The following is a 24,829-nucleotide window of genomic DNA, read 5'->3' on the forward strand; positions in this document are numbered from 1 at the left end:
TATCTTTCTATCAGCACTGGATACACTTTTTTACAAAAAGGGGTTATACCAGATATAGCTAACCTGCTTACTCAAGTCAAGTTCAATATATTGGAAAGGAAGGTCTAAATGCAATCAAGAAATTTTAAAAAAAAGCCCATTGAAACAATACTTATTCTTATTTCACTTATTGTGGGACAAAACCTGTGTGCTCATCTGTAATATCAAATGACGTGAAATCACACAGCCTGGATTTCAGAATAACTGTTCTGAGTGAAATCCTAGTCCCACCAAAGTCAGTCTCTCCTGACTAATTTTTCCTGATGCCAGATTTCATTCTTTCTATTTGGAGCAGCACAAATTCTACACCCAATACCTAGAGATACGAGCACAACAGAACACAGGACAAATAATGCAGTCTGTGTTAAATAAAACATACCGGCTTTTGTTTGGGTTTAGGGTGGTTTTGATTTTGGGTTTTTTTAACTGAAAATTTGCAGTGAAGTGTATTTTCTACATGAAAACTGTTGCTCCCTCTTCATTCTGCTGGAATGTGATACACATCTCTTGTCCTAAACCTCACCAATAAATACATTTCACTAGGACTATGAGAAAGACCCACAGAATTTAACAGAAACTGTGTCAATGCTAAATTGAAATGCTGTCCACGGGCTTATAAATATTCATATTACCTACATTATCAGTCATATCAGAACACTGCTGTACAGCTAGGCACTCTACAAACAGAAAAATGACAACATCCAAAGAAATTGATATGGTTGCTGCTGGACATTTTTTCTACTTTATTTCAAGCAAAGAAATCTGATAACTGTACCCTTAATACACAGAAAAGAGAGAGTTTTCCACAACAACTCATAAACATTTTCACCCTGTAATTGTAAATTGTAAATATATATGAATAATAAGCATTCATTAATTCTGTTACTACTGACCATTTATTTTCTCCAGCAAAATTAACAACCGATTTCTTAGGTCCAGGTTCACTGAGAGCTCAGTATGACGTTATTATGAATAGTTGGAGAGAAAACATTTTAGACTGCACATGTGCAAAAGTTTACTGTTACAGGGGCACCTGTGTTTAAAGGGTTAAGTTTAACAAATTATTCTTAATTAAATTAAGAAACTTTAAAAACCTATCATTAATGAAACATTTAATTCCACAGTCTGATGACAGCAAAAGCAGGAAATTCAGAGTTGACATTCCCACAGCAACCTTAGCTCTATCCCATTGTGTATATTCATTTCAACTGAGTCTTTCTATGACCTCATAGCATATGTGAAATGAAGGAAGCTGCTAGGAAAAAAATCCTAAAATTCATATATATCAGAATTATGTTAGTAAGTCCCATTATCATAACAGTAGCATTTGAGTGAAGATGGCATTCTCAATTAAAAATATACTCATTGACTAGTCTGTGTATCTATTGAATGTTATTGCTTGTGAATGCACATGTTCTACCAACATTTCTGGTTGCGCACCTTTCACATTAGGATGGTTACTTTATCCAAGCCTGGATGCAAGAAACCTGGACTCTGAAAGGGTCTGCTAGGTATGGGGCTCCAGACAAACGTTACTAAACTGCATTCAAAGTTGGCTCCTGGAGGAGTACGATCATTTGTGTTCCAATCCAAACCTGCCAACTTCAATCTGGCTCATACATAGTCCAAATGGATGTATTTCTCCAAATTTCTGCAGTATTTCCCCCAAACCATAGCACAAGGGAAGTCAGTACGACAACTCTCCGGTGCTTCTACAGAGCATCAGGACATGTTCACCTCAGCCCATGAGCTCTAGCTCTGCTGCATAGGGACCTGCCCTGAACCCACTCCCTCTTGCCCTGGATTTCACGTTAGACTGGATGCCAAGACGAGCAGACATGACTCTACCACAGACCTGTTACATTCCGCCTAATAAGACTACTTGCTGCTGTTGAAGGCAAATGCATTGCAGAGCCTCCCTTGGGAGTTTTCAGGAATTGGCCCAAGCCCAAAAATCCAGCACTGTGCTGCACCTCACAAGTCATCATTTTGTGTTAACCATCAGACCTGAATGGGCTTTGGGCGTTTGTTACCCAGACTGGCCTCTGCCGGGAGACACTGCAAGGGCTCTGCATTTTACTTCTCATTGTACATGACAGCAACTGGTACTTTCTGAAATTTCAGTGCAAGTACTTCTGACACTTGTATTGAGGCAAACATTTTCATATGGTGCTGAAAGAAGGCCTACGAGCTCAAGTTTAAAAACACAGTACCTGAAAACAGTGAAAAGCATATTGAAGGGAAACACTTCCAGCTTCAGAATACTGCGTGTTTCACACTTGAAAACTCAAAATGGCATCTCACAGCACTTCATAAAGCAAATCAAGTACAGGTCGCAGATATGCAGAAATAAAACTCAGCAAACCTAACGGCCAAAGAGGGAAGGCAATGCTAGTGCCTTTGCACCCCTCTACGCCGGCAGTGGAGGGAAGCGGTTTGGGGTCTAAGGGTAACAAAGAGGAATTTCATGGTTCTTTTGTCAGTGAGGACTGCTGCTCTTCAGAGTAGAAAAGTTTGAGAAATAAATGAATACCAGCATGGCTCTGGTCACAAGGCAGGAGATGCATACCTCCTAGTTATTGTTGAGAAGATAAATATCACCTTCAGTTGTGGAAATTTTTGACTGGAATGGTGCATAAAAGGCCTTTGCATATGTCTAGAACCTAAATGACATTCCTCTTGAGAAAGTCAAGAGGCCAGTCAAACCTAAGCTTTTCAACTGGAAAACAGTATCTCAACTAAGATGTGTTCTACCTATAGAAACTTAATTAGAGACTTTTACAATGAAAATTCTGATTCCACTCGGCATAGTGCTCTCTAGAGTTTGCAGTACTGAGGCCCCGCTTTGCAGTCTAAGTGAGGAAGCCATTTGTTACCGGACAGTTTTACAGGCACAAGCCTCCAGTCATAAACTCTTTGTCTATCTTAAACCAAATAGATTTTTAAACCAAAATATGGCAGGTGGTTACCTTGAAACGAATCACACAATGAGATGCACGTGAAAAATGTGCTAATTGCAATCACTTTTGGTCACTGAGAAGTAGATACTGTGTTTTTCTTGAACAACATATGCATCTTGATGATCTTAAAAGTAATCTTGATGGTTTTGAAGGTCTTTTCCCACCTTAATAATTCTACCTCCCGTCGGCAACAGTGAAAGTTCATTGAACTGATGGAAGATGTACATAGTTTAAAATTGTTGCAATGTTGCCATTTCCAGTCTCTTTCAAAATGAAATACAGTTTACACAGAACATAGAAGCAACATATAAATGTTTTCATTCACTTCTACAGTTCAGCATAGCTTATTGCCTTGCTCATGTGCAAAAATGCTTGTTATTTCTGAGTACTGTTAAACGGATTGGTGTTATACCGTACTACAGGGAAATAATCTCTTGCCACAGAACCTGCAATGGGCAACAAAACAGTGGTTTAGACGGTCACTACTCAGAAATTTTGATTCAGTTGCTGTGCGCTGCATCTTAAACAATCTTGGACGATTACAGAAAAAACAGGGTTTGGGAAAGGGTTAGGATTAGGGTAAAAAGAGAATAAGATCTGAATTAAGACTACTGAAAGCAGGTGAAAGATTCCCACAAATTATAATGACCTTAACCATGTGCTGATATTTCTAATATAGAAGTTAGCTATACTGGTTATCACGCTATTGAAGACATGCTGCTCTTTCTCCTGGTATCTAAAGCAAGTTTAGCTATCGCTGCACTGCATCACAACAGCAGTGCAGATACACCCTCAGTCAGGCTATTGCTACTCAAGAAAGCAAGTCTAGATGTGGAAGAGGATATGAGGAGTAAAAGAAGGATGGAAGGCAAAAAAGTGAATATAGCTATTCATGTATTCATAACTATTAAAAAGTTCACATAGCTAAAAGGTAAACAGTCTCATAAAATATCTATGTATCACCTGTTTTTCAATTCTTTCAGAATTTTATTGAAAACAGAAAAGAGACCTTTCCTGAAAGTATTACTGGAATTGTAAGAACAAAGCGTGAATCCCAAAATAGTGACTAATTTCTCCACCTATTCCAGTTACCAGCAGGTTTTGGATTTTTTAAAATTATCAAATGTTGTACTGGTATCTATATAACACCTAGGAAGCAAGAAGCAAATAACATTTATAGGTGAAACATCCAGCATGCAGAACTGATCCTCCTAATGATTCAAGACAACCGTAACAGTTTATCAGCACACAAAACTATTTCATGCTGAAAGCAAAAGAATTCTAGTTGCTCTCTTTCCTTCAGGTGCAAAAAGAGATGATTTTAAAATTATTTTTTTCCTCTTTCACATGAAAGGAAGTTAACACAGACTACATGGGCATTGGCTGTGTAAACACACATGATGTTTAAGTTGTGTAAATGTATTGGCACCAATGTCATCTTTTCTGCTTGGAAAGGCAGCAAACATGACATAAACCTCACCAGATTCTAACAATTAACAAATATGTGTAAAAGGGCATCTTACACACATGATAAAAACAAGCATAATAAAAGCTGCTAATAATTTTTCATAGTTGAATATTAATGGTTATTTTGGTAATACCAGAAAGCGAGGCACTTGGTGTACCTATAGCACACAAAAATTAAGCCTTTATTTGGTATTTCTTTACAGAATTAGTACAACTGAGTACGGCCTCACACTGGCCAAGAAGAAAAACACAAGAAAACAAGTGTTAAATCCGTTACTTGAATTCTGTGAAAACTACCATAATGGGAAATGCAAATGTTGTGAAAGTTTAGGAAAATTATGGACTTGTCAGATGCCTGCAGGATAAGGAACCGCCAGATAGAATTATTGTGACTCATGTCACTAGAACTGACATTGAGCAATAAAGACATTTGGTTTTGTTTTTCCATTCCAATAAAAATGTACGGTATGAAATCAATTTTGAAAATGCTAAATGACACTCAGCAAAATAGTAAGAGTTCATATAAGAGCCTTTCTCTGTGGCATCTTTGGGCACATTCATTCCCTATTCCTGTATGTTTAAGTTGTTATTGACCCGTAAAAACCACCACAACATACATCAAAATAATTTTTAACAAAGGTCATAATCCAAAAAAATTCCAATGCTAGCAAGAAAATTCCTCCTAGAAAACAGTATGTACAAATGCAGTACCAAAAGAATTCAGTGCTTACATGAATGGATTTAGAGTTTGGAAACTAACTCAAAGATACAGCAGATGATAAGACTACAGTGACATTTTTTGCCGAAAGCATAGTGGTTTTAGCATTCACTATAATTTATTTCTATTAAAAAGCCCCATTCTTTAACAACTTATTTTGTTGGGTTTTTTTTTTTTTCTTGGTAGGGGGGGTGTTGGGTTTGGGTTGTTTGTTGGTTTGGGGTTTTTTTTGTCTCATAATACTCCAGTTAGGAGGAATTACTATCTACCTTGCTTGTCTTTCCTTTGGACTGCTGTGATGACTTCAGCACAAGGACTGCTAAGTGGCAACCACTTCGCTCCTGACCAACAGCCTCAGCTGGGCAGCAGACTGGGTCCCAATGCTGCAGGAAATTCAGGCTAAACCAGACAAAGTTCTACCAGCTAGCAGATGGGATGTGGGCTCAAGAGTACACTGGCTGAAGTCTGAAAGCTAGGAGATGTGAATATATGGCTCTGGTCTGTCACCGACTGCTCCAGATTGGTTGTTTCCACCGAAATTTACTAACTGTTCAGGAACCGCTTTCTACTTTCTTCCAAAGCAAACATGTTCCTAGCCAGCACTGTGGATCTGGATTTAACCTCCTCTGTGACTGATTTCTCCATCTAAAAACAAGGAATCCAGCTTTTTCTCAGATTTTTAGAAGGCTGAGTAGACTAAGGATTCAGAGACATGCAAAACATAGAACAAAGGGAGATAAACTATTTGATTCACAATTCCTATATCAAAATCAACTTAATAGTCTCCTAAAAGAGAGTTAGTTTCTTCTAAATATTTTCTGAAGAATTTAACATTTGATAACTAACTTTACTTCAGTGATTTTTCCAGAGTAAAAATGAACTGATGTGGGATTTGAACTCATTCAAGTATTTCTATAAAAGAGAGGGAAATAAATTATTATACATGTACCACATTTCCTTGAAGTAGAATAGTAAAATATCCAATAGTAAATAGCAAAATATCCAAGATCATAATTCAATAACAAAAGCCAAAATAAGTAATTTTTGAGTCTTTTCCTGAAAAACCTTTTTCAGAATAACTAATTTAGCTACATAATTTTCTACCTTATTAACTTTCTATAACAGGAGACGTTTAGACAAGTTAGAGAACTTGTAGAAGTATAGATTACAAGTCATATATTTTCACTACATAATTCAAAGAGAACAGGAAGAAAACACAGTTGCTTTGTTCACTAACAGGCAGTAAGAAAAGGTGTGCACAAGGAAATTACCTTGCACAATTACCTTTGTACAGCATCAGAAACTGAAGGTGTACAGCTGAATGTCCTAATACAATTTGCAGCAGATATATTTGTGCAATGCTCCGATGTCCGTATTATGCCTACAGTATCATTATACTTGGCTATGCACAAGTAAAAAAAAAATAATAATAATCCCTGCTCTAGTAGAGCCAAAGCCTACAGGCAGACAAAAGGGAATACCATACATGACTTTTCCGGACTTTCTACTGAGAGCGCCGATATCCTGGAAATACCCAATTACAGTGGCAAAGAAAAGTTAGAATCTATCAACTACTTAATACCCCGTTAACACAGAAAGTCTACGTATTTTTGAAAAGCATTAGAAACTCCTTAGTAACTACAACTGTGCAGCAAGATTTAGGGCTTTCTACCTTTAAAAAAAAATGAAAGGCTTCTTCAGTTCAGTAACGACCATTAGTGTATGCAGAAGCATTAATACAAAACTGAATTAAACTGCTCATATAATTCTAGTATTAGTTTCTAGTAGTATCTAAGTGTACCTTATATGCAAGCTCTGACCCAAGTCAGACTTACTTGTGCAGCAACATAAAGGAAAAGCATAAGATGTGACTATAATGGAGAACACTTACTGTCCTCGCTCTGGCATCCAGTGTTTGTAACAGGAAAAAAATAACACTGCCACTGGTCTCATGAGACCAGTGGCAGTGTTTGCCCTGCCACAGGTGGACTCTGTTGCACAAGTGCACAACAATTGTCTAAGAGCATGCATCCTACCTTTCTAGAATTGATCTAGATCACAAACCAGTGATCACAGGTCTGTCACCGTAAAACTATATGGTTTTGACTGTGGTAAGTCAAAATATACATGTCTTCTGTGTAGCCCGGAGATGGGAATGAAAGTAAAAAAAACCACTCTAGTTCTTCCTTTCTTTTAAAGACACTTAATAAGAATACTAGTGTTGCAGCACCAAAGAAATTGTGAGGACATACATTTTTTTAACAACAACAAAATCCCAAAACAACTCCCTCCCCACCCCCCAAAAAAAAAAAAAAAACAACCAACACACACACCCACAACCAACCAAACAAAAAACCCCCAAACCACACAGATGTAGGAATGGAACGCAGAGTGTTAGCAGAAGGGAAAAACACAGAAAAAGTAGCAAATGTATTCAATAAATGATGACTCCAGAAGAAAAGGAGGCTAACCACAATAGGAAGTTATGTTTACATACATATTAACAATTCTAAGTGACTAGTTAGAGCTCAATTATGTTAGGCTTGACTTATGTACAAGTAAAAGAAAGTAGGACTACATATATATACACACACGTTTATGTCAACTATATATGCTCCTCAGATACTACCGTTTACCATCTTAAATTTCATAATATTATTACTTTAATTTGCAAATGGAATATGTATTTCAGCTCTTAGTCCATTTCGTAAACAGTCTCAAAACATTTCAGTCAGCTATGGGTAGAATGAAAGTGAGGCAAACTAGATTCTGAGATGCACTCTCAAAATATAATGAAATAATTTGAAACATGGAGATAAGGAGTATTTTACAATCTTTTACATACACTTTTCTAAGCCTTTTGTGAAATGCTGGGCCCCCATGGTTGCACCCATCTTCAGCAGCACAGAATATGGCTGTGGCATCTACTCCTTGTCAAATACTGCTAGGGAAGGAGCTGTTATGCTACCTAAAGTACTATATCTAAGGTCAAGGATGTGCAAAATATTAAGTAGTATCTTCATAAAAGGTTCTGGCAAAGACTTCACTAGCACATCACTTTTAGAAACCCTAGTGGCAAGTATTATTGAGGACCCCACTTCACAGCTGGATCATGAGACCAGGCAGCTATCACGTAGTTATCCTCTGGAGGTAACACCACAACAATTAAAGGAGAAAAATAGAAAAATAAATAAAAAAAAAAGAAGGATAAAGTGGGATGGAACTGAGTGAGGGCTTCCACATCAGCCAGGTGTAGATAACCCATCAGGAGCAAGAGGAAAAGCTACAGCTGGGGAGGATTTTAAGAAAAGCAACAACACCCATATTTGGAAAGAACACCAAAATCTACAATAAAGATTTACTTGCAAGTATGTGTGAAATAAAGCAGATCCTATTAAAGGAAAGTATGCAAACTAAATGAGTCTGTATGTATCCACAGAGGAGAAAAGGAAGAAAAAACAGTGGCAACAGGCACATGATCTGAATGCTGAAGGTGATTCTATTACAATTTCTTCCTACTTCTGTTCATATGGGATTTTGGCCAGATTCTGACCTCTGTCAGCAACAGGACAAGGCTGACAAGGGATGAGTCCATTGCACTCCTACCAGGGATGGTCAGAATTTGTTCTTCAGAAGTGATACAAAATAAAGCAAAATTCCAAATCGAGGGAATTGACACATGGAAACCAAAAGTAAGTATCAGGGGACATGGCTCAAGTTAAAACAGTGACAATCTTATTTAAAATTCCTTAAAAGCTTGTTACGGTAAAAAGGAATAACTTGACTGGGACAGGTGGGAATTTAAATAAATAAATAAAGCACTACAGGAATAAAAAAGAAATTTAGTTTAAACTCCAATACAATATATCAGTCAAAGAGTACTAAGCACATGGAGGGAGCTGCCAAGTGAAATCATCAAAGTAAATTACATAGATGAACTTAAAGGGTATTTGGACATTTTTATGAAGCGAGAGAAAGAGAAAAGGGGATTGAAGGACACAGTAGATACAAACCAGGCAGGAGGAGATGTAATAAAGGAGAACCTTAGTTCAGATGTACTTTTCCAGTTCAGGAATTCCTTTTGTTGATACCAGTGATTAAATGAAACCAACTCCTTATAAGTTAAGTATCTAGTAAGCACCATAATCATTGCTCCACAAGTTAAGATACAAGGCTGCACGCAGAAAGCCCTGACAATTTCCCTTTCCTTCTGGTCACAAAAAGGTGCTGTGTTCACTGACCAACAACATAACTTGTATCACTAAGCACAGGACTCAAAAAATTCAGATCTAAAAGCAATGGTTTCCTCTCATCTGGTTTGCAAAGAAATGCTCAAGCAAGCTGGACATATTTTTCAGTATTGACAGGACTGGCCTCACAGATTCCCAACCCACAACATGATAGAACGGCACAGACACACACAGCAAACGCATCATGGAAAAGACCTTGACTTAATTCTTACTGATTACAGTTTTAACTAAGTAAAAGGACAGAATGGATACAAAGTTGGGAAAAAAGAAAAAAGTCAAAATTACATGTTTTAAGCAGAATAAGTCAACATTTACCTCACAGAGGCCTTGTAATCGTGATCACGTAGAAATAATAGAAGCTGCTGAGGGGCTGTTACATGGTTATTCCAAATAGCTGTTCTGTTTTTTGCTTGTTTAAAGGACAGGTACACACTCTAAAATTTGACATACCTTTGAGTCTTATTTATCCTGCGCTTTACTCTTTTGCTCCATCTTTCCTAAATGGCTCTGCAGAACTCCAAGTACTGCTGCCACCACCATTTTAAGGATCAACAGTGCTCCACTCACCCTAACAGCTAGCCTGACAGATGCACATAGGATTCTCCATGGCTCTAAGTAGTTTGAAACTAAAAGCAAAGAAAGTCCTTGCTGCTCTGCTGTGGCAGGGATGCACCTCTCAGAGGAAACACAGGCTAGACAGCACGTCGACACTTGCATCTTTTCCACCTCCACAGTATGTAGTACATAGACCTTACTGCAACACATGAGATTACTTACATATCTGCTGTGCTTGGTTTAGCAACGGTTGACAGCTTGTAGTTCAAAAAAAGCTGAAATATAAAGAATTCCCAATTTTCTGATCCACTCTGACACTTGAGTTGTTTATTGTCTGTACGCAAAGCATAAATTTCCGTCTTGTTCCTGCTGCAAATATATTAAGGGGAACAAATGACTAAGCACAAGAAGTGATACAGTTCTTTCTTGATAATAATTTTTTTATCACTAGCAGATAACTTTCATTTTTATTATATATGTAATTATTGATCAAAAAGCTATCCCTAAACTCAGATTTTTGCTTTAGTTAAGCAGAGTAATGAATAGCCACATACAGATACATTTTTTGTTATTTCAGAACCCATACATCCTATTTCCCTGAACTCTGGACAGATCAGATCAGAGAAATCCTTTCTTTATTCACAGACCCCAAAATTTTTCATCCTATCATCTGACTGAAAGACGCTTCCTCAAGGCTCTTCTCAGGCTGACAAACTATCTGGTCTGCAACTGATGATTCCTTTCTTATATCCCCTTGTGCCTTTTGCATACTTCTTCCTCTCCTCCTACATTTGCAGCCAGCCTCTTAATATCTGGAAAAGCCCAAGCCAAACAGTTCTCGATTCCTAAGGGTATACACGTACACTTCTTTTTCAGGACAGTGACATGTTTCTGACTTTTAGTTAGAGGCTCCCCAAATGTTCCTTATTTTTCACTCAATGGCAGTATTTTCAAATGACAGAATTGCAAAACTGTCCTGAAGTGAACTGTTTTCCAGATATTCCACAGGTGTAACAATCTGTCCTTCCCTCTTATATTCACAGGAATTAAACTGTTCAAAAATAGAAATGAAAAATACAAAACCCAAATATTGTTAGGCTGGCAAAACAAAGCACAGGACAGACAGATTTTATTCTCAACCCCCTTTGTTTCAAGGTGGTTCTCATTACAGTATTAAGCCTGACAGCCCTAAAATCTGAAAACTTCTATTCACCCCAGAATATCAGTAATGACAGCTTTACTTACTACTCTCTCTTGCCCATAAAATTCAAGTATGATCTGGAGGAATCACTGTCAGCCAAAAGGAAGAGTATCCAGCCTTCAAAACTACCCGAAAACCTGTCCTTCATCCATTAGACTGTGAAACAAATGCCTCCATTATGCAGAAGGGCTAATAGGAGATTACCAGCAATGGTCACCAGGTCAGTACTTCCAAATCTCTGTGGCTTTCATAAAACGGCCTGATTTCCCAAAGCTAGAACCAAGCATGCCTTCCCCAAGGCTCCAAGACTGCTGCTATTTCTGCGGTGACAATCACCAGTAAAAGATTTTATTATAAACCTGCAGGGAACACTTCTTAACTCATAGTGGTGCCCTTCCAATCCCCCCACATAAAACCTCTCGAAGCATAACCATGCCTCCAGGAGGTTTTATTACCAGGAGATACTATGATGTAACAGGGGAAGGATTATTTTCTATATACCTGCCACTTGCTGCCTAAACGATCTCCCACTGATCATTCATGAAAATGGAATATTAACCTAAATGAGCCTTTTAGATTTGGTTATATTCTTATATTCTAGCAACAATTTGATAAGATTTTCAAAAGGACACTTGTTCTTTGTGTTCTCTGATGGATACTGATCAGAATCAGGCAAAAAACCTTAAGCTGTTCAAGTGAAAAGCAGATTACACATTGAGTACAATAATCTAAGTTTCAAATCGCCAGTCCTCGCTCACTGCAACTTGCATGCTTCTAACCTCTGTTTCTCAGACAAATGCATTCACATTTGGAAAGCACATACAGGATTTCATCCTACAAGCAGTGATGGATACAATTAACTTCACTAATACACAGAACCCACTCACTTCAATGACCTACTAATATAAGTATTAGACAGATGCTTGCTCTCTTGTATTGTGCTTCAGTACCTGATCAGTCCCAAGGAGGCTCTCAAAAGAGCAATTGCGTGAGGAAGACCTCTGCATGGAAAACCAGCCCAATTCCGTGGTGCATACTTAACTTGTATATGAATTCTCAGACTATTTTTTAATTTTTTAAACTTTTAACTTCAGATTTGGTCACTTTTTCTCTATCTATTCCTCTTCACCACCACAGCTCCCCCCAGAATATTGTAAATGAATCAAAAAAAACCTGACTAATTTAAAAACAGACTCTTTTTTCTGTTCAGCGTCTGGTAACAATATACAGATTGTTTGAGGTTCTTCATCACTCACTGAATAATTTCTGCAGGCACACCGGGAATTACAGAATTGTCTTTAAGGACAAACAGCAAATCTAATACTGATATTTGAGATGGGCTAGTGACTTTATAGCAGATACAGATATTGCACGATGTTATGTCAGTTCCCCAACATGAAGAGCATAATTCTCACCGAGTCACGCACGAAAAGACATTTACTTCTTCAGGCTCCGTTATCCAGCGACGCTCTCTTACAGCTACGTTTCTAAGCTGTCACTGGACAACTGCAAAAAGGTGAGTAAAAGGCTTCCCCCTTGCCACACAGCTGCGTCAATGCTGCTCACAATAATTTGTTCTCAGAAAATCAAGGCCCACCTACTAGTGGATTCCCAACCCCAGAAATCCAAAGAAAGAGAAAGTAGGCACAGATCCCACCCACCCTCTGTACTGGCACATGGAACAAGGAAATTACTTCAGAAGTACACTGCACAGGTATGTCCTCATCCACTCGTACCCACAGCAGTGCTAGAGGCTTGATCCCTCTGATTTTATCAGTTTACTATCTTAATGCGCACTGTTATAACACCCCTGCTAGCAAAATAATTTTGTAGAGTCTCCCATGAATACAAGTACTACAGGGCCAAATGAAGTCAACGTTATTCATTTAAGAGATCCTTTCCCTCCTAGCTTTCACTTCACCTGAGAGTAACAACAAACCTGAAGTTAGCTGAGCATTTTCATTCTCAGCAGTAGAAATGGTTGCCAAAAAGGGGGAAGGGAGAGAGTAGGGAAAGGACACTAGACAGAAGAATGCAAAAACCTCCATTTTAAAGCTGTCACAGATCATGTAAAACTGGCAGTGCATTTGGTTAATCCCCCTAGTGCTTCAGTGGAAAAATCACAGCAGGCAGCTGGATGCAACATCCAAGGCTGCCCTTTCTTGTGTTTTTTCCATTTCTGGCAGCATACTGTCATACATGCAGCATCTGTCTGTTTCCACAGGCTGTGGCTGTACATTCAATTGAACTACAACAGTTAGAGGAAAAAGCAAAAGCAAAGGTTCAAAGGGCAATGAATAGCCAGGGCTCTTGGAATTCTGCAGGTGTGGGATTCCTGCCACAGAAATCACTGTAATTGCTGGCAGAGTTTTCATATCTACCTACTTCCACCCAACTAGCATCCAAATTTCAAAAGCTTGATAATGCTGCTATCAAAGATTCAAAAAATCCAAACCTAGCTTGTGTAACCTGGTCTCTGACCTTGCATTTTAAATGTAGAAGGGGGAAAGAGGAGTAATAATCATTCAGGAAAAAGTATAATTAACACAGCAGTATAAGTACTGGTAATGTAGACCCACAAAGCAGTCTTCAGGATATATTTGTATGGATAAAGCACAATTTCCTTTTTCTGTGACTGCTATGTTGGTTTTTTCCCCAAGAAATATCTAAACATTATAAGTGTCAACTCGGTCAGAAATGTCTTCTTTCATACAATGGAGCTCTGAGGCACTTACTGATGTAACTCAGTGTTTTTAGGGAAACCCGGGGGGGGCGGGGGGGGGGGGGGCGGGGAGCACAATACAGATGCATAAATCTTGTCCACTACTATGTGGACTCCATATTACCACTACTATGTGGACTCCATATTATTACTGCCTTTTTTATTACTATTATTTATCATTTTAGTTGTATCTGGTGGCTTCCACAGAACTTGCACTGGCTGTGGAAGGACAAGTAAAATTTGATCACACATAATCATGTGCCTGAACACCACTTAAGAAGGAAGAGTGCCTTCCACATCCAAAGTGTTTTGCTACACAGCCATAAGATCCTCCTTAATGCCTGTGCTCATATTTCACATTTCTTGGAGTCACCAAAAAAAAAAATATTCTAATGAAGCTGAAATAACAGTTTATTCTACTTTAAGAAAAAAAATGGCAATTGTTTCAGTGCTACAGCTACAGTAAAGGAGGAAAAACCAGGAAGTCATGTAAACATGGACAGCATAAAGATTTGCGCTGTGTTTTGGTGTTCGTACAATAAAGGAAAGAAGCCCCAGATTGTCTTTTATACTGTAAACATGTCTTTGGAGTTACTCACTCTGCCTAAATCATAATTATATTTGACAGGAAAATAAAAACAATTTTAAAAAACATACTTCAAGTTTTTAAGTGCTTATTATAAATATTCATCAGGTTGGTCAAGTGTTTGCATAAATGATGAACTCAACTTAGATGAAAAGTGTTTTAATAGCCTTTGGTCAGTTCCAATATTCGCAACGAACAGAGGCATAAACCAAACTGCCTCAGCAAAGCGAACATACTCTGCTTTTTCTGTCCAAAGCTGATGGCTGAACATGTTTCTACAAACCTAAAACGTTAATCATTATCATAAGAGAGAAGAAAACAAAAAAATACTTATGTATTTTTTTATAATAAGATAATTTTTGATATAAGAAAACCAAAAAACATTATTTACACAATGTTTATCTGCCAATGGCATTTTAGGAGTTTCCTACAAAATAACATGCAGATTCGAGAGACAAAGAGACAAAAATTGCACATGATTAAAACCAGAAAGCCCCTTACAAACATTCAATTACTACGCAATGTTGAAGGACTCAAAAAGGTTCAAAACCTCTTAAATCTCATACTTCTTAGATCAAAAAAACCCAGACTCCACAACCTGAGATGCAACACCAAGACATCCTTTCATCCTACTGGCACTAGCATTTTCTCCTTCACTTGAAAATGAAAAAGCAATAACTAGAAATTCCTATCCACTGAGAAATTTGGCTCTTCATTAGTCAAAGAGCTGCTAATTCTAACTCAGAAGACCTACATTTTTGGTTAATGCCGATCATGCCTTCTAACTGACAGCAAATGGGTTTGTAAGAAACTAGCTTTTACTGTACATCATAGACAACCCTGTTACACATAAATTTTTGTCACAGGCTCCATCCAGGACACTGATACCTAGGTTTACCTACTTCACTTGGAAGCACATTCCTTAATTTTTCGGTCAGCTCCATTTACAATCGACTGTAGAACAACTCTGACAATAGGCTGTAAAAGGTGTATTCTGAAGCATCCAATCAACAGAATTTTTAATTAACTGACAAATACAAAACCAGTGCTCTCATTTATGTGCACCATAAAGAGTAGAGCTGCACAAGTGCAGATGAGGACAGAAGGTACATGACTTGAGAAGTGAAGAAGCAACAGAAGAGCAGAACACAGCTTACCATTAGATCCTGTTTTCTAACAGGTTCTCAACAGAACAAAATATTACTCCTTTTACCTGTAAATGTACGTCATAAAAAAAATAAATGTAATGAAATTGCTTGAATGTAATTTCTTTAATTTCCAAGTAAGATCCATACTACTGATAAAGTTGGAAATAAAATTTAGGACAAGCCAGAACCTAGCTAAATGAGCAGATACCTTTTCATGTAAAAACGTTCTGCTTGTAGTACAGATGAAGTTACAATTCCCTACATGACTAAACACTTGGGAAAAATTTCAAGTACCTATCAACAACACATCCAATTTGAAGACAACATGCACTATGTTTTTTTAAGAAATATCTGTTTTGATTGCTATTCTTTAAAGTTTCACTGTCTTTCCTTTACCCTGGAATATTTTCATCTCTAATTCAGCACTGGGGTCCTTGGAGCTATACATCTAGTGGGTATTTTTCATTGGGTTAAAAGGAACCCAACCCTTTGCCTGAAACCTCAAGGTTTGTGGAAAGAAAGGCAGGCAGGCAAGGGCAAAGGCAAAGGCACAAAGGGTTACTCTTACTCCTCACTTCAAGATCATTAACAGCCCATTGCTTAGCTGATATATTAGCTCTAGGTAGAAAACTGCAGCATTATACTCAGAAATAACCCTGGATAGTTGCTTTGAATAACCCCAGGCCTACAGAGTGCTCAGTTTCCTACATTTGCAAAGCAACTTAGTTTGTTTTAACTATTCAAGGTAAAACAAATGTCACACTTAAGTCCAAGCAAAATGTGAACAGACTCATCTACTTCATAAACTGGAAAATTCTTTCCATACATGGTACTTTTTTGCCTGTCTTCATTGTGATTTCAATCTACAGTCATTACACCACTAGAATGACATAAATTTTGAAATTCAATTGAAAATGTTTTTTTCTGAAGTTAGAAAGAGAAAACTAATTTAAACCAGAACAGAGGTTGAAAATGAAATATGGTAACTCTTCTAATACTTGCTGACTCCCACCAAGACCTCTATGCAGTCAAAAAAATGTGTTCTAAATATCTATTTTTAAAAAGGGAAAAACAAACAAGGAGAGGAAAAACAAGATGGAAGTGAAGTAGATGGGATGGCAGAGCTACATTATCCAAAACTAGGAATCAACTAGCTATTCTTATCTACTGCTATTCCATACTGAACATGTATTAATCTAAAAGGTTCTGGACTGGAAAAGGAGCAAATCCTCTGTACCTTGCAAAAAAATTCAGAACAAACCTTTAGCCCAAACATTTTCACCAGGTTGCTTTGACAGTCCTATACTCTGTAACTCTCTTAGCAAAGCCAGGGCATCCCAGACCACTTTCCTCCACCACCAAAGAACACTTCCTAATCAGCCCTTTGATAGAAGCCTAATACCAGACTTCGAATTTCCCTTCTCGGTAAAGAGACAGACAGGCTATTGCCATAAGTAACTGAAATGTAATAACGTTATAATGTATATTTTACCTGGTCTTTCTGTCTCTAGTGCGTACTTCACAAAAGAACCATAGCTGAATTTAAAACCAGGATAGTTCATCCACTATAAATGACATCATCCGCTAGGCAATGGCATCAGCTGTAGGCCAGTTTTTGAGAACTAAACCAGACCTCGTTATGAACAGGGAAAAATTTAACTGTTAATTTTTTTTAGAACTGTCAACTGCATATATGACATGGAGAATAATTTCTTTTTTCACTAGCCTTTAAAAGATAAAAGACCTACTCAAACAGAAGCTACTTTCTGATAAAGAGCTTTGAAATAAACATGTCTATCACATGTGAAAATTACATGCATGTATACATACTCACTTTGGAGGACACTCGAGGGTATAAAAGCCCAAGACAGGACTGAATGAAGAGGGAAAAGAAAGGATTTCATTCCTAGGGTATAACTGACATTTCATTCAAGCAAACAGAAATCTTTGCTTTGATTTGAAGAGAAGTTGCATTCTACGCAAAATGAGCTATAGATCTCAATTGTTAACCACGACCTTTTGAAAACTTCTCTGGAAAGACTACTGCATGTGTCACAGCTAGCCATTTTTTTAATTCATCCTGTATTTCAAGACTTGTTTCAGGTGCATATGTACCTTAGTATTATACTTCACCTATGTACTATATACTTACATGAGTATTCTTTATTGATTTAATTTTTGACTGCAATACTTTTTTACATGCATTTTTACAGTGAACAGTGCAAACTGTTCTTCAAGCAGGCATTCATAAATTGCTTGCACTAGGATCAGCATTAGGTACTTGCAGTTACTGAGGTACTGCACTATATATTTATATTTACTTATATATTTTAACTAATATTATTAATGTTGTAATTGCAGGAATCTCTCAACTTTATAATCAGTTGGTAAATTGGAAATGCACGTTTGGGTACCTGCCTGTGTAAAACTGCATATGTACAGGTTGCAGATTTTGGAAACGAGGCCTAGAAATCACATGCTCCAAACGGTAATCCAAAAACAACCACCGCACAGTCAGAGATAATTACAAATTCCGTTTCTACCTTACCCCTGCAATCTACAATATTAAACATAGTACAAATTAATCTGAAAGGTTCTGACACACTGAATGATAAGACTCCATCACAACACGATACCCAATAAGACAGATGATTGGTGTGGTAAAGGAATGATGGATATTGCGGTGTAACTTGCTCTGCTTTCCTTGGCACGGGCACACCTGAATTTAAACCAGCATAAAAACTATTGCAAAACATATGTCAGGCTGTATCTTCATAAGCAAGCGAAAATAGTTCATCTATTCACTAGACAAGGAGGAAATACTATAAGCCAAGGAGTGGACAGAAATCAGGATGCCCCAAAGCCTTCCTGGAGTCCTACCAAAGACACTTTGGTGTGGGGAAATTGGCCTTCCACAGCCAACCTTTTCCAGTCCCTTGGGATTGGAAAGAGCAACCTTAAACAAAACCTTAAAGTGCTTTGTTTTTTAAAAGAGGGTGTTGGACTGAAACACTTAACCATAAAGAACAGCTCGTCTTTCTTTTAAATCAATAGCTGTGCCCACTTAAGAGGCACCAAAGGGGCACTGTGGTTTTCTTTTAAAGATTAAAAAAGAGAAGCGGAGAAAGAAATATATCCCCTTATATCCTTAAAATTGCTAGTACTTCAGCAGCTTCTGAAGCACTGGACTGTTTTATTAAAATTGCCTCTTGGTAGCATTATAGTGTTGCCAAAAAGTACTGCTCACTGCAGCAATTAAAAAGTTACTCTTTTTCTTAGGAAAGTTTTGAATTGTTTAGTCTGTACCCCCAACAGTAGGAAGCGAGCAAAGGGCATGTTTTTGAAAAATAAATTAAGACAAATAAAAAGCTTAGCACAATGGAATTGGATCCCTGTCTTCCCCCAGTAAATATATCTAATATCACATGCCTTTTCAGAGTGAGAAGAAGGGATTTCCCCACAGAAACCTCCACGAGAGAGAGAGGGGAATGCAATTGTTCCCCATTTCATTGTATGCGTTACTGAGCCGTGATGCCAGCCACATGCTGATTATCTCTCACACTACATAAAGTGCTCTCCTGCAGTGCCAAGGGCCTGTCGTGCCGTCTGTATCCTCTTACATGAACCGTTAGCCCCTACCATCACACGCCGTGCCAAAGCGCTGCTCTTTGCTACCATGCTCCCCGTCTTCAGAACTCAAACACCCTTTGTTTCCGTGCCTGCTTCCGCCCACATCTTAAAAGCCACCTAATGATTAAAACAAAACAAGAATACTTCTCAATAAACAGTGATTTTGCAGTTACACTGTAAAATGAGAAAGAACGCAAATACTTGTTGCCCAGGGATCCTGGAGGAGATAAGTGAGCTGTACAAGAAGATCCCATTAAAGATACTCACCGCTCAGTCCTCTGCAACTTGGACATTGCACATACATGCTTCTGTCATGTATGGGTCATTCTGAAGGTAACATTTTATCTGTCTCAACAGTTTTCTAAGGCAGTCCTGAGATCAGCTGTACTGCTTAAGATGAAAGCACCCCTGCAGTAAAACACACTCAGAATAGCTGTCTCCCATGATGTGCTGCAATAACACATTGTCAAAGGGCTCTGCTGCTCCAGCGATCTGTAAACATGCTGTATCACTAAAACAGTGCAGGAGTGATGATGTGTTACTGGAAAGATGGCAGTGGCATAGGAGGAGCACATCTAGAAGCAGACTTCACCTGACTGTAGGCTGACAGCCAACTCACACAGTATGGGGTAGCAGAAACTGCTCTTTTGGGTGGCCCAGCGGGAATGAAACTGCTAAAGCAGCCACCCTGGCACTACTGTTTCTGGCAACTGAAAATGCAAGTCTGACATGCACAAAGATAAAGGTTAGGCAAAAGGTTTCCCAGCTGAGGAGAGACGAAAGAGAAATTGAATCATCAAATTTTTGTGAGGCCACAGAAAATAGAAGCTCTTCTCCCAGGGCTCGTGGTCTTTGCTACAACAGTGCTGGGTAAGAGAGGGACTGACAGCCAGCAATACTATGTATTTTCCTTTGAATCAGGCTAAGGGGTATTTTATTATAAATCTTTCAATTTGTTATTTTCTATGTGTTTCAAATATTTCTCAGATCTCAAATAACCCTGTTTCGTGTCTGGTAAAATGTTCATCAAATATCAGTGTGATCCATCTTCAGGAGCAAGAGAAATCGCTCAAACAAGAGCAAGAATCAGTCTGCCTGGTCAGTCTCACTTACATAACGGCCAAGATGAACTACAGGGATGAGATTTCAACTTTGTTGAATCACACAGCCTCACTCCCAGTCACACAAGGAAGGCTGGGGAAGGAAGGTGCATTATTTCTTCATTTAAACCACTTCCTCTTGAGACTTCACTACAAAGGCATAGGACAAAGTCCTGACGCCAGACATAAAGCATGCAGATAGTTTTGTAAGGATCAGTTTCCCTGCAGTTCTACATCAGACCTCATACTACAGGAGGCGAATACTAAAAAACAAAACAAAAAAACCCCTTCAGCTCAATACAATATTTCCACACTATTTGTCTTGGAAATTGCTATTGGTAGATTCTGGTTTTGTGGAAACATGAAGTGTGTCTTGCAATACTTGACTTAAAGTAGAAAGTTTACAAGAAAACAACAGCAAGGCTCTGCTTGAAAAGGTTCAAATAGATTCAAAAGTTCAAGATTTCAAAAACATTAAGAAAAATCCAAACCCTGTCACAAAGTCTTTAGCTTATACAGAGGAACTAGCAGAGAGACAATATTATCACCTTCAACTGAAGCCAACAACAGAAGCTTCCCATTTATTACCGCTAGCTTCGAACTGGGACAAAACTGCTCAGTTTGTGTTACAATGACCCTCTCCTAGAACCATGCAAGAAAATACTGTGGCTGTAAAAAAGGTTTAATAGAAAAAAAAGGGGGGGGGGGAAATAAAATTAATAATAGCTAGTAGTCTCTTAGTGCATAAACAGTATGGAAGTGATAAGTTATTTTAAAGTTAAAATAATGCAATCAATGTGCCTTTTCTAGATAAACTTTCTACTGTAATGTTTCTTTTCTTGCACTGTACATTGTGTCATACTGGACCATACATTCTTCATCCCCCTCTATTGCATCCCTAGGGTCAAAGGTAGAAGATACAAAAATTCCTGGAATAATATCCCCAATAAATTACTACTAACTATTATAATTCAACATGGGCATATAAACAGTACTTTAAAGAAAATTGAATTTGTTGAAAATTAAAGCAAACCTGTTGTTACTTTGAACAAGAGGCTCACTGATTGTTTTCAGATTTCCATTATAAAATAGGCTTTTTTGTTTTATGTGTTATATACCCTCTGAGGAAAGAAATTGTACCTCAAAACATATGGGTGTTCAGAATCTTTATTTTTAAATACAATGCTCCACACTCATAAAACTCTGCTTGGAAGCCAAGGAATTTATAACAAGGTGCATAACAGCAAACCTGAAAGAAGCCTAAAGATGAAGAAAAACAGAGCTTGTACTCACTAATTAAAATAAGTAAGAAGACAGCATAGAAGTGAAAGTGACCTTAATTTGGGGATAAATATCTGTGGTTTAATTTAGTGGCGTCTTCTCGCTATCCGTGGGTTTACGGGCACTGAAATATGCAAGATGACAGACTAATAAACAGACATTTATTTTGTGGAGCAGGCATATTGTTTTCAGTCTACTGCATGGTGCTTTCATTTTATCTGTAATATGTTACGCTAAAAGCATGAAGAAGGGACGCAGCTATCTGGATTTTAAGGATTTTTTTCATACACAGCTCTTCTTTTAAAACACATGTTCTGTTAGAACAACAAGCTTACACATCTTATTTTAAACTAAGTGCTATATAATCTGAAACGCTGTTAAATACTATCTTATACTATAAGCCATGATTGAGTGTGCCCCACTAGGATTCAGCGTATGTCCTGGGTGTGTTTCAGCCTTGTGTATTAAACCACCTGTGAATTGTGCTTATAATCTACTAATGCACACCTGCAATAAGTTTTTTACTATTCGTACTATTGGGGGAATGGCTCATTAATTTTACATTATAAAAAAATGTAAACACTCATTTTTGGTTGGGTTTATGCAACTTACCCTTTTACTACAGAAAGTCATTTTCAGCAAGGGGTAAGAGGATGGCAAGGTGAAGGTTATCATCATTTTTTACCTAGGTTTTCCAAAACCGCGTGTTTTCTATTACCTAAAGGTGTTCTTTTTCCTTTCTCTACCCTTAGGAGCAGAAGCTTTACTACTTGTCTACAGCTGTGTTCTGCATTCATCCTTTCATTAAAAGCTGAGACCAATATGCCAAAGGGGCCACAAAGTTGTAGTTTAAAATGAAAACTTGACAGGACAAGAAGCAGCAATTAAAAATACTGTCCCTTACGAGGGCACATCCTGCCTCCAGTCCTTGCTTTACTATATATCCCATTCTCATATATTAACACCTTATGTCAACCCATCAGGATTCCTCCCACATGCACAAACTTAGACCCATGAAGACATGGAACCTCCACCTGCACGACCAAGGTGAGCACTGCTGTGATGTTTCTAGAAAGACTCAGCCAACCAGTCAGAGTGCAGAGCTGAGCAGTCAAAATCCACAGCCAGAATCTGATCGCTTACATTTACAAACTCTGTCTGATATTTCAGACCTATCTGCCCCCTTCTGATGATTCCTCTGGGACCAGCAACCACCAGCTTTCTTGCAGGCCTATGAGCAGGTGGAGAAGAGGAACTGGAAGACATTTCTTCAGGGATGCTCCTATGGCACGAAGGGACCAGGGGCCAGCAGTCTGCCCACATACACAAACAGCCAGTTTGTTCACACAAAGTTGCACAGTTAAACTACATGCACAATACTTTTACGAACAGTCCTGGACTTCACAAGTTTTGGAAGTTGGGCTCTGCAACTATAAAATTATACACTTGATATATGCTAGTAAGTACAGTAAATAGAGTATAATTAGAACAGAATACAATGTACTATTTTTCACTGCTTTTTATTCTTGCTTCCCTAGAGCTATAAAATGAGCTTCTAATGAGCTTTGGGTACTCACATAAATAGAAAACCTAACGTTGTAATGCCTGATAGTGATCTAAACTGCTTAGATATGTTTTGTATTACACCAGAAAACAGTGGTTTGTTCATGGAATGGAACAAAATTTCATGTTACTCATACTTTGGCCCTAGGCACACATGTGTTGAAACCATAATCCCCAATGTATTTCAGAATATGTTTGGACAACCTAAGTTGCTCTGTGAAAATGACCCAAAAGGAAAAACCCCTATCCATTAAAAACACAAATTACTGAGACCTCAATGTTTAAGTGTAGCCTACAGCACATAAAGAAAAATTTCCAATACACTGCTTATTTTCCCAGTTAAAAAGAAAAAGGAAGAAGATGGGAAGGATGCATTCAGGAGCCATATAGGAAAGCTGTACACTAGCTGGGTATGGATAAATAATATACTATTCTGTCAAAAAAAAAAAAAAAATCTACACCACAACAGGAAACCTCCCTACTAAAGTGTCTTTGAACATCACTGTATAGATAGGCACTGATTTCATATAGATGGCTTCACCCCCAAGATTTGCAACAACCATTTTCTTTTCCTCTTGTGGGAAGAATAATGACAAAAATCAGGCAAGAGTACTGGCAATAGCAAAAAGTATTTCCCCCCACTCTACAGCTCCTTACAGATATTAGGCAGACTTTTGCATTTGAAGCGTAAGTGGCGTTACCTTCTCTGCATGGCAAATGGATAAACAGGCAGACAGACAGACAGACTGATATACAGAGAACAAGCGAATTGCAAGAGTCAAACAAGGAATTTGCTGCAGTCAAGAAATGGATCCAGATGGCACAAGTTCTTGTCCAGCATTTCAAATACAGGGTCATCTTCAAAAGGTGATACTTCTTTATCAGGTGATAACTAACACATATATACTACTAGGAGTTTATTATTTTAGCTGCAGAAGCTGAAGCTACAGTAGTTTATTTTTGTAGCCCCTTAAGTGGCAATTTTATGCAGATGGGCAAGAACTGGAGCTTAAAAACCAAGAAAGTATAGATTTGAGAAGGTTTGGACATAAAGGTTCACCTCTACATTCTTAAAAAGTATGTGTTTATGCATTGCCTTACCTTCCCAAAATGGGAACCCAAACAAAACAGATTCTAACTGACATTACAGGTTTGGAATAATTCTTTTTGCTCTAAATTCTTCAGAGTAATTCAAGAAATAGCAGCCTTTTTTCTGTTTATATAAGCACTGCTATACAGGTAAGTAGAAAAAGTGTTAACATTTGATTTTACTCTCATAGGGATAAAAAAGGTCAGCTGCTCATCATAAAAGATTTATTGTAAGATGGTATATCATACATGCAAAACAAAAAAGTTACAGTGATTATTGTATATCAGGAAAACAAAAAAAACAAAAAAAAAAAAGTGAAAATATCCCCTTGAAATTACAAAACCCCTTTTGGAAGGTCTCCATTTCAGTTTACACACAGCACCATTTTATGCAATGTTGGCTGTGAAAAGGGATTTTCAGCTGGTCTTTAGTGGAATTTATGCTAGTTTTAAGGCTTTTTGCATAGCCAGAAGAGTGTAATGAGCCTTGATGTAAATGAAAATATATTCTTTAATGTGC

General features: G+C 37.9%; 1 protein-coding gene across 5 annotated transcripts in view; it reads right to left on the bottom strand.

Annotated features, from left to right (window-relative positions):
* The window catches only part of SUGCT (succinyl-CoA:glutarate-CoA transferase), a 337,866-nt gene that overhangs the window by 110,781 nt on the left and 202,256 nt on the right, over nucleotides 1-24,829 (bottom strand). Inside the window, exon 13 of one of the 5 annotated variants that reach the window (XR_005103900.1) lies at nucleotides 19,286-19,393. The exons of the other annotated variants lie outside the window; for them this stretch is intronic. The gene's annotated coding sequence lies outside the window, so the exon portion shown is untranslated. The remainder of the gene's footprint in view (nucleotides 1-19,285; nucleotides 19,394-24,829) is intronic. 5 annotated transcript variants of the gene reach the window in all.

The sequence above is a fragment of the Falco rusticolus genome, chromosome 4, assembly GCF_015220075.1.
Source record: "Falco rusticolus isolate bFalRus1 chromosome 4, bFalRus1.pri, whole genome shotgun sequence".
Classification (NCBI taxonomy): domain Eukaryota; kingdom Metazoa; phylum Chordata; class Aves; order Falconiformes; family Falconidae; genus Falco; species Falco rusticolus.